The 11,993-nt window shown below is 38.0% G+C and overlaps 1 long non-coding RNA gene across 1 annotated transcript; it reads right to left on the minus strand.

The window, feature by feature from the left end:
• Positions 1–1,764: 1,764 nt before the first annotated feature.
• Positions 1,765–2,624, minus strand: LOC124289114. The gene is made up of 3 exons (XR_006901595.1): positions 2,541–2,624; positions 2,057–2,108; positions 1,765–1,849 (listed from the first exon to the last, which is right to left on the minus strand). It is a non-coding gene; the product is annotated as an uncharacterized LOC124289114 (long non-coding RNA).
• Positions 2,625–11,993: the final 9,369 nt, after the last annotated feature.

The raw sequence follows: 11,993 nt of genomic DNA on the forward strand, positions 1-11,993 counted from the left end.
AGAGAGACTGTGATGTGTAAATATGTTTCTGTGATCATCCAGAGAGAGACTGTGATGTGTAAATATGTTTCTGTGATCATCCAGAGAGACTGTGATGTGTAAATATGTTTCTGTGATCATCGAGAGAGAGAGACTGTGATGTGTAAATATGTTTCTGTGATCATCCATCCAGAGAGACTGTGATGTTTCTGTGATCATCCAGAGAATATGTAAATATGTTTCTGTGATCATCCAGAGAGAGAGAGAGACTGTGATGTGTAAATATGTTTCTGTGATCATTTATTTTGAGAGAGACTGTGATGTTGTAAATATGTTTCTGTGATCATCGGTGCCATAAATGATACTGTGATGTGTACTTTAAAAAAATGTTTTGAAACTGATTTCATCCAGTTGAGAGACGAGAAAGTTCATTCAACAATTTTTTCTAATTGTATTCTGTGATCATCTAACAGCAGCAGATTTACTGTGAGAAAACAAGACCACCAGGCCACCTTATGTTAGCTTTTCCCACAAATGTGCCCTGGGGGTGAGATGATTTTGGATTTAACAGCACTTTCAATAGTATTTCCACTTATATCACAAGTGAACCAGGGATGGTACTGCACTGAATTTCAATTAAGCATTCACTCAAATCTTACTGCATGAAGAACAGTTTTTAAAAAGCAGTGGCTTTAGCTTTGCCCATTCTCACAAGTGGATTTATTTTGGACTCGTCAACTTTGTGGTGTTGACGCACTCCAGAGACTCCTTTAGCTGGTTCATGGATGTTGGATAGTCCATGCAGATGGTGACGAGCAGTGCGTCTTCGACTTTTGTCGTCAAACGGATGATCCTGAAATGTGAGATTATATTATTGAAATATGCTTAACCTAATACCAAAAGTAATATACATACCAAGTAACAAATGTAAAAATTACATATAACATTCGTAATCCCAAATACAATAAGATACAGAGGCTATGACATTCCTGTTAATGCTGATCTATATATCTATATCTAAATATTGTTTTGTGAACGGACTTGATCTGTCCAACTATTATACTCACAACAATGTTGATGTCATCAATAAAGCAAGGTGGAGGTCTTGCAGCAGGGAGTGGCTTGTTGACTTTCTCAAGAGTTTGTTCAGGGTACACAGGAGCAGAAGGCATACGGAGAGGGAATCCTCTACAACAAATAAGATTAATAAAGGAATCAAATCATTATCAAAAGTAAATGCCTTTGGACTTAATTTGTGAACACTCAGTTTGCCAAACTGGTTAATGTCAGCTAAAAACTGTAATTAGTAATGATAATGCAATTATTTTCAATCCTGTAATATTTCTGGTTTGCTTATCATCAGCCCCTGGCCAATCCTGGATCATTCCATTTGTTATAAAGTTATGATTCTTGAAAATCAGCTACACAGAAAGTTATGAAAATAATTATTTCATTAATTAAAGGGTTAAAATGCTAAAGTTGGAGTTTAAAGGGTGAAGCGCCATTGATTCGATTTATGCCCTTGTTTCACATGTACAAATTAGTTGAGACAATCAATTACCTGTCAGGGTCTAGCCTCACAAGACTCTCTCCACAAAACTTTGCCATGTTTGTTTCCAGACCAATACAGGTAGGTACTCCATTGTTTGAACCAGGAAGAGCGGTCAGTGAGTAGTAAATTGCTTCACAATTCTGACTGCTGACTGCACGTTGATTGTAGGTTCGACGTTTGGTCAGACTATAAAGCTGCAGATCCACGTCAATGCTTGCAATTGTTGCTTCCAATAATTGCTTTGGATATCCCTTTATATGCATTCCGGGGGGAGGAAACCTCTGCAGATCCACAAAGGACAACAGCTTTTCTCTGTATCTTAAATGAAAGAAATTGCATTCTCATTTACAGACGTAAGCATTAGGAAAGTGTGATCATTGTTAACTAACTTTCCAGTAGTAGTAGAATTCTGTTTTTTTATGCTAAATCAGCAAGGGCCAGGACCAAACTTAGCACTTGATCATAATCATTTAATGATTGCAAGTGATGTTAATAACAATTTACTATTGTCAAGAAAGTACTTACCTCCACATATTTCTGCATCTTTCAAGGGCTGGAATTCCTGGTTGATCACAAGCTTCGAACCAGTCACGAATCTGAAATAATATCATTTATGGATAATAATGATACAATTTGTGATGAACAGAACAGTACCAATTATCAGAGTTTGGTCTTGTGCTTCAATCTAAATTGAGTACACATATCAGTGTATGACAATCAGACCCATTTGACAGACCAAAATCTTATTGCTTTTTGCAATTTTGAGGTTTTTGTTTAATTTAACGAATTAAATTTATACACTAAGAATTTCTTGTTGGCTACTTTATTATGGTTCTGCAGAACCATTTAGTGGTAGCAAAGTGGACTTGGTCTTGTAGAGCAATAAGTTTTCCCAGAACGGTACTGAAGAAGCATAGTTGATTGATAGTTAAAGTAGGTAATATATGGGAAAAGTATTCTTCCTTGAATATTTACAAATTTTTAAAAAAACACATACATTTTAAGTCACCATTTTGCACATTTCTGCAGACTTGTTAGCTTTCATGGCTCTCAGTTCATTCTCCACTTCAACAGAGAAAGTTATCAAAGAAAAGTCAGTGGTCTGCATGTTTATGCGATCCTCAATCATTCCCAGCTTCAGCTGTGTATTTCCCTGTTCCGCAACTGTGACAAAGTCCGATCTCTTTGCTGATCCAAGATTGCCCTTGCACAAAGCTGATCGATGTCTGGTGAGGAGGTGATGTGGATCTATCTTCTTGGTTTCCAGTTGGTTTCTATCAGAATGCCATTTCGGTATGTAGAACCATTCAACTGGTTTGGATAAACCTAGCACTACCATGTTGTGCTTTATTTTGGCTCCTCGACGCCAATTGTCCAGTATCTCGCCAAATTTCCAGTTAGCATAGGATACATTAAGGGCCATTTTAGGATATGACTTTTGTTGCAGACATTTTAAGGAAAGGCATTTCAATTTTGCAGGAGACCTCCTTCGGAATTTCTGGGATGGTACATCTCCACATATATGAAGCAGATACTTTAATTCTTCAAAAAATGTTTGCTTAGATCCTGATATCCTCACTTTCAGCAGCTTCCTATCACGCAAGAACTTAAGGATTGAACTGAGCTCTTTGGCATTCATTTTTGACATTTCACAGCAACTGACAAAATATCCTTTCAAGTATTCAACTGATGGAGATCCCTGATTTCACTGAGGAAATCCCTTTTGCCAAATACCTTTGTGTACACAACACTTGCAGGGAGGTCGGAATAGCATGTGAACGCCTTGTTCAGATGAGGCTCTAACGTTCTGCACAGTTAGAAAACAACATTAGTGTCGAGCACGTTCGACCTGTCTCAAAATTTCTCAGGTCTTCTTTGTTAGCGCGTTTTAATCACTTGCAGTGCCATAATCGTTGACGCCATCTTGGTAGTGTTTACGACCTCCTAAAGCATTTACGACAGGTCAATTTGGGCTGTTTACGACACAGTGTAAATATACGAGGTCTTTGTGAAACAGGGTAAAAAAGTAAGAGGTGGTCTACGACCTGCTTTACGAGGTCGTACCGGTAAGAGGGCTTTGTGAAACGGGCCCCTGGAGACCACAGCCACGGACCAGTACACAACGAAGTCGAGCAAAAAAATAAATCTCAAATAGATTGTAACAAAATGAGGAATATTTTTTTAAAAAAGGTAAGAAGTATTCCTAACGTTATGTTAAAGGTCACGTGCAACGTAAAACACAACTTTGCAGATTCTGATACCTTTCGGTGTGGACTTACCGAAACAAATCATCAAAAATGCAAATTCAACTTATAAAGTTGAAAAATAACGCGATGAAAAAAAACGCGCGAAGTCGGAGTTCAAAAGATTCACTAATTTTCCCCCAGCGCTTGGGGGAAAAGTGGTTTCAACAGCTGGGCTGCGCTCATAGCACATGCGCAGTGAAATAGGTTCGCGCAGCGGGTTGTCCGGTGAATACTCGGTGAAGGCTTTGGTGTGAGCTATTTCTTTTTAATGTTTTGTTGATATTTCACAGGCGCGAGCTTTTTATATGTTGTACCAGTAGATTACCGATTTAACTGTTTATATAATTTCATTTGTTTATTTCACCACACGTTCTTCTTACCGAGTCACTTTCTCAGTTCGATACTTAAAAGCAATGTCATTATTTAGGGTTGACAGAATATCTAACTGTGACACAGATATGTCGTTGTCATAGACAAAACTCAGTGTCGGTTTTATTGACACCTATGTGTCTGCCTGCCTGTCTGCTAATGACAATATTCAATACACAACTTCGAGCACTGACCACATGCAATTTGAACTTAACACCTATCAGGCTATACACCATAAACAAAACGCATTGATTTATGGCCCGAGTTCGGTCTCTGTCACATTATGTAATTAGACAGACAGGCAGGTGTGATACTTGTACACATGACATGTTATGATGTCTGTTGATTGCAAATTGTTATACACAAGAAAATGAGCATGTATTTACGGTTCATTGCCGGGAATGCTAAAATCGTAACGCTTCTCGGTTCAATGAGCGTAGCCTTCGCGGTACTTGCAATGGCTGTGAAAGTTATGTGAGTATGAGTATGCCCCGTTCTTACCGCTCTGCCTTCTCCAAATTCAGATGAGGTACTGCATGCTCCTCTGCATTTGGAAACCGGCAGATATACAAATGTGAATGTGAATGAGAGGGTATGTTTTCAGTGCAGTGAGAGTGTTGAGGATGAAAGACACGTTCTGTTGTATTGCCCTATGTATGATGATTTGCGTAAAAGTTTATATGAAAATGTCTGTTTTAGCTATCCCAACTTCTTAGATCCTTGTGATGATGATAAATTAGTTTTACTTTTTAAACACCATGTATATTTCAGTGCTAAAACCTGCTTTTATATCTTGCAAAGAAGAAAACATATTTTATACGGATAGATTTTATACTGTATGTACCTATATAATTATTTAGTATTTAGTATTTATAATGTATTAATACATTAGTCTCTCATAACCCTTAAAGGGTGGCTCACTTATATGCTATATTTTATAAATATATTTATATATGTATTTTATGTGAGGTGAGACTGAAATAAAATATCTGTCTGTCTGCAATGTTATGGTTAAATGAACACGGGGCGCCTCACTCGGAGGCTCTGACAAATTACAAAGAAAACAGGATTAACGTGGACGCTCTTTAATTTGGGCACATACAAAAATATTAATACAGCTATACGTTTTCATTTTCAGTATACATTTTCTTGAATTCGACATTAAATTGTCATTATCCATAGTAAATCACATTTCTGTCAATCTACGTCGAGCTTAAGACAATTTGAGAAGTTCAGGCACGTGATCTGTGTAGGCGATGTCCCCGATGATGTTGTTCACAAGGCCCTTCAGGATTAAGTTGACTCTAACCTGCGCACCTGCCATCACGAATATGTGTACGATAGTTCGGTGTCAGTTTGCAACTTAAATATTATAGCAATGTTTTTCGAATTAAATACATCTGAAATAAAAACGCAGCTTAAATACAGGTCTAAACAACCGAAGAAGATAAAGATGCCTGCTACATATTGAAGTTGGAAGATACCATAATGTACCTAGGGAAGAAATAATATGTGTCCATTGTTTATCTTTAAATCTTAATCGAATAGAAGACTGGTTCAAGTCTTAATAAATTCTATGTTCTATTCTGTTCTGATAAATACTCTATTATAACAATGTTTTGAAAAGAAATGTATCTACTCCCGGCATGGATTATGCTTCCCGGTACCGTATCTTTAGCTTTGGCGGTACTCCCCTAATTAGCTCTCCCGGGAAATCCGAAATATACATTTTAGCCTTCACGGGACATCTGAAAAATACATTTTAGCCTTCCCGGTACGACACCGTATTTACAAAACCTAACATCTCTATATATACACACACACAATTAGCTGTGAGGGCATCGGCAAATGAACCAGCCGTTACACTTGAGTGCACACCCACCCGCTCTGACTGGGTTCGGTATCCCGGCTGCTTCGTTTCTAGGGAAGTAAACCCAAGTACAAAATATTGCACTTTTGATTTGCGATTGTACGCTTTTAATTTTGTTTTTATGTTTTTTCATAATCAGCAATGTATATTATATGCCATAAATAAGTGATAACTGTGTTTTAATTATGTTTGATTTTTTGGTTTTATGTGACCTTTAAGCAATCCACTCCTTTGATGATCTCCTAGGTGCATTATCGCGATAATGACATCGCGAGATATCGAACGAGCCTACAGCTCAGCAGGAACAGAAATCGTGACAATTGTTGTGAAAAATGAAAGCTATATGTTCTCACAATCTGCTGTCATTTAATTTTGTCACCTGCTTTGCCTAGCCTCCGAGTGGGCCTAGGACAAATGCCACCCGGACAAATGCCACCTAGGACAAATGCCACCCAAATAAAAATAAAAACCACCAACACAATAACATTTTTAAAAAGTCAACATTACTATGAAATCAAAATTTTACATGAAAATCAACTTTTTTATCAAAGTGAATATATATTTTTAAGAACCCAAATTATTCTTTAAAGTCTACATAATTTTACAACAAAATCAACATTAAAATCAATATGGGTGGTAATTGTCCTCTCTGTAATGGTAAAATAACTGTGTGGCATTTGTCCGGGTGGCTTTTGTCCTGCTCCCCTTCCGAGTTACAACTTGTTTTCATAGACGATTCTGTCGTAATTGCCTGGTGTCGCTTGGCCTTATTTGTTCGAGCCAGCCGCTAGTGATAGTGAAATCTATGATCAGCCTCGCTCATCTCGGTTACGGTTAATTACTTCAACCTAAACAGTGCGACATTAGGAAGGGTGGATGCCATTCAGATGCCGTTATTTGAAAATTTCCCCGGTAGTTCTTGTCTGATTGTATTAAAGTATCAAAGCAGTGTGGGCTTTTGCAGGTTTTCTAATGCCTGGATCGTATAATGACTGATCATAATTGATCCCATTTCTGTGGGTTTTTTACCTCGATATTTATTCACGTCATTTACAAATATGACGTATAATATTAAAAAAAGACATTTGATCTATTTGAATCCGTAAACTAAACAACCCCACTTTGCCATTGCTAGAAGACTCTTAGGTGAATAGGTACATACAGTTTTAGCACACAGCAAATGCTTATATGTATTTCTTATGCAACAATGAAGTTCTGTCCGTATTCTCAAAATAGTGTCGGCCCATAGGTTTTCACATGCAATTAAAATTGCATGCAATACAGCAATTAATACTCCCTTGTTGTAACCCGTGTTAGGTGGTATAAACCTACACGTTATTTGTCATCATTCACTTGATGGTCAGTTAATGAATTTAAAACAGGTCTAATTAGTGGTAACACCACTTGGATAACCCGACAAAGGTTCCCATTTTTTCATTTCTTGTGTCCGGAGTAAATACTCAACATTGATTAATTACTTTTATCTTACACAGAAGATTTGTCAAAAGGTAGTGTTCATGTATGTAGATTTACCAATCTATACTGAATACACTCTGTCGTGTCGGTGTCTGCGTAAAACAACTTCCTTCTTTCAAAGGATTAACCGCCAAGACATTGATTGATTGCTCATTATTGGCTAACTAAATTACTTTTTTGTAAAGAATGGTGGACATTATGCGATTAGTTCCCAGGTATGCTATCTTGGGTGACCAATGAGACTATATACCAATGTGAAATACCTGAAACGATATTTCACTTTTCGTAAACATGTATTAGATGTATCATTTGGAACAGCTGCAGATGAATGGCATATCACTCGTTTTTGTGGATATTGATGGATACATTCCTCGAACAAAGTAATAGCCTGACATTGTTCTTATAACTCTTATCTGTTTTAATTTGAATAATTGCATTTTGTTTTTATTCATTTGTCGTGGCATTCAACAGAATCATTGTTTTCGTCGTGAAGTAATGAGACAGACAACATACACTAGGGCGTGTGTGCGAATTATGATTTACATTGGCAAACTATAAAATGTCTAGATATTCAAGTTATAAGTATAGGGAGATCGCCTGATTTTTATTTAGTTTCAAAATTCATACAAGTATGATAATAAACTAATTAGGATTATAAGACCAAATATAAAGACGCACGTTGACTAGTATCTACATACTGGTGAGTGGACGTTAACCAAGAAATGTATTGCGCAGTATTGTCACTTCGACCCCCACCTCGCTTCCGAGGAAGAAATCGTTATGTTACAAGTTGTGTCATTCCAAATCCTGTTGGGCATGATTCAAATACATATTTAACTACGAGTAGAAAGTAGTTTTGATTTTCTAACTTGATGAAAACAAACCATATTCTCGTTAATTCTTTAACAGACTTTAGCCCGTGATGTTACGATTATTAAAAATGGCAGCGCTCTGTCTCGAACATCCGCCAGTCTGAGAATATAGCTATTTAGGTTTGTTTTCACCGAGTTACGAAATCAAAACTACTTTCTACTGGTAGTAAAATATGTATTTGATTGATGGCCAATAGGATTTTGCATGACATATCTTATAACATAACAATTTCTCTCGTGGAAGCGAGGTGGGGGTCAATATAACACTACTTACAATATTATTGTCACTTCCACCACAACCTCGCTTCCGAGAAAGAAATCGTTATGCTTCAAGTTGTGTCATGGAAATTCTTTTTGGTCATCAATCATATATATATTGTACTACAACTAGTAAGTAGTTTTGATTCTTTAACTTCCGCGAAGCGATCTGAACACATTAAAGATATCGTTCCAAGCTTCCACAACGCTCGCTTCGCACTCACAAACATAACCCATTTAGCACGAACTACGGGGTCCGGTGGAAATTAGTGAATGGTGACACCATCACTCGACCCCCTAGGAGGGCAACGCAACGATTGACGGCAACGCAACGATTCGTTTTGCTTTGAGTAAGTTTCGTTGTTCAGACCATCCTTTAATGTTGGAATATGGGCGAAAAGTAAATATAAAACAACATGAGCGATTCTGCCCTCTGTGTATTGTACTTACCATTGAATCAGAGTACCAATTCTTTATTGAATGTTCATTTTACTGTGATCTGAGAAACAGCCTGCTCCCACAATACTACATAAATAATCCATGTGAAACTAAATTTATCAACTTATTATTGTCTTGCAATTCTACAACTGTTAACAATCTTGCTAAGTTTATATTTCTTGCATTGACAAAAAGAGCGAAGTTTTTGAATATAGAGTATAAGATTAAATGAGACATTGTACATGTAAGCATGCAGCTTAATATTATATATGGCGCTGGATTGTATTGTCATCTTTATAATTGTATAACGGGTCGGTGGCCCTTGTACGAAATTAACTCTCACTCACTAGATATATGCTTACGATGACACATACTTAAACTAAACGTGACAAAATTCACTTTTCACCAAAAACACAGCAAAAATAACTTAGTTTCCGTTCTTGCGGAAACCTACTGGATCTTGGGTAATGTAGGTTTCCGCTCAGTTTCAGTATCCGGAAACAGACAATGACAGTTTCCGCATAGTTTACAAAACTGAAACTAACAAATGTAGATTTCCGTCAAGTTTCTACAACTGAAACTATCATTATGCGTTTCCATTTAGTTTCAGTTCGCTGAAACATTCATAGCAAAACGACTGAGTTTCCGTTTTTGCGGAAACCTACTGGATACTGGGCAGTGTGGGTTTCCGCTCGGTTTCAGTATCCGGAAACAAACAGAGAAGAGTTTTCGCGTAGTTTCCGCATAGTTTATTACTATTACATTTATTGCATTAATTGTTTACAACAAACACAGGTGTTATGATACAGGCGTATATGACTGTATGTATGTATGTATGTATGTATGTATGTATGTATGTATGTATGTATGTGTGTGTGTGTGTGTGTGTGTGTGATGGATGGATGGATGCATGTATGTATGTATCAATATGTCACAACCACTTGTGCAAGCATAACATACTTGTTTATTAACAATCACACATAACTGAGACTTGGCAACTCGCTGATAATCATGGAACTTCTGCTGCCCACATACTGTATAGTCCATGCACACTTGGCAGCAATCCTCTGAACAGGTAGGTACGAAGCAGGACCTGAGTTTAGGCATTTGGTTTGCCACACAGAAAAGGGAGAAATATAGCCTAGTTGCTCACAAGAAGGCTTAAACCACTCCACTACCGCAAACAGATGGTGTACAAATTCTTCAGGTTGTATTTCAAGCGTGTGGAGTACGAAATACATAACTTTGCCAGGCCGATTACCAGTTGGGTTAACCTGACATTTGTCATCCGACCATGAGGCATAAATTATCTCAGCTTTCTTTGCTGAGCTGCGTTCATCGCTGCCGTAGAGTTCATTGTTGATTTGGACACTTTTGAAACGTTTGACAACAGTTCCCATCATACTTTGAGTTATAGGCTGCTTGTACATTGCGGAATAGGTGGAAGTTAGATCTACGACGGACACCATAGATAGCGAATTAACCTTATGAGAAACATTGAAAGTACAGAGTGACAAATCTCCCCACACTTCTGTGACAACGGCAGACATAGTTTGGTGTGGAGCGAACATCAGCTGTGTTGTTGTAATTCTTGCTTTCTTGCTCTTGGTGGCATCTGTCAGCAGCTTGAATGCATCTCTGTGGTTGAAATCGACTGAACCATGGTTGACAAGCGCGGAGAGTTCAAACTTCCTCATCAGTTGGCATTCGATGGAGCGTTTGTTTGTTGGGTAATCGGAGAGAATACCGTTGTATCGCTCAAAGCTAAACAACCAAAATCCGTAGATACTTCCAAAATTGTTAATACTGTCTTTCAGATGACAATGCAAATGCATATTTGGCGTAACGAATTCGGTGCCGTAAACACGACCTACTTCTTGCACAAATTTGACAAACAACCCATGGGCTATTTCTATGTTGACCTGAGTAATGGATGGTCTGCAGATATGTTTACAAGCAAGGACAAACGTTTGCCATATGTTGAGATGAGGTGAGGAAAGACAGTCTTTCAGGGCATACATTGAGTAAATTAGAGTCCAGTTTTTCCACTCTTTAGCAGTCATTTGGCAATAATTGGATGAAATGTTCACAGGTACACGTCCTAAATCAGCGGCTACATTGAGGGTTGAAATCCGGTTGGATATGAACTGAAGATCTCTCTTGCTTAAAATGTCTCTGTCAACCCAAAAACTAAACATCTTCTTTGCCGTACCAAGAAATAGGTTATGCATTGGGTCTATGGCATACATCACTGAAGGCTCAAAATAGGGAAGCTGCAGAAGGATGGTATATTTGTAGCCATGTCTACTTTCAATCATGTTTTTTGCAGTTATTGTCTCCGCATTCTGGGCCTTCTTAGCATATTTGAGATGGTCAGCACGATTTCGAAGAGGCCATTTATTTGAGTCAGGAATTCCACAGTCACGCTTTCCATCAATGTTAAATGGCTTCACACAATGGGAGCAGCCCTGATGTGCAGAATGTCCCATGAATCCACAAAGTTTCCGAGCTGCAGGAATATCTGCTGCGGCACACATCAAGGCAGCTTTCACAGTCACAGGTGTCGTACAGTCCTTGTAAGTCATCACAACACCTTGCCACAGAGCTTTCAGTTCCGCCACAAGAGGTTCTAAAAAGGATGTCAGGGAATCTGGCTCTTTTTTCATAGGAGGAATTAGACCGATGAGCAGGGCATTTTCACTCTTGAATCGTTCCTCTCGGGGTAAGTTTAAAACAACCATGTAAATTGCACCAATTGATATATCTGATCTCCGCTTATATGGACAAAACCAATCAATATTCAAAGCCAAGCCAAAGTGATGTCTCTGAGTCAGAAAGTCACTGTCATCACGATTTACAAAACTCTTCCACACACAACCATCATAAACATCAGCATATAGATTTGTAATATTTCTGGCTCTCCACAAATTACA

This window comes from Haliotis rubra, unplaced genomic scaffold, assembly GCF_003918875.1.
Source record: "Haliotis rubra isolate DU_JTF1 unplaced genomic scaffold, ASM391887v1 Scf433, whole genome shotgun sequence".
Classification (NCBI taxonomy): domain Eukaryota; kingdom Metazoa; phylum Mollusca; class Gastropoda; order Lepetellida; family Haliotidae; genus Haliotis; species Haliotis rubra.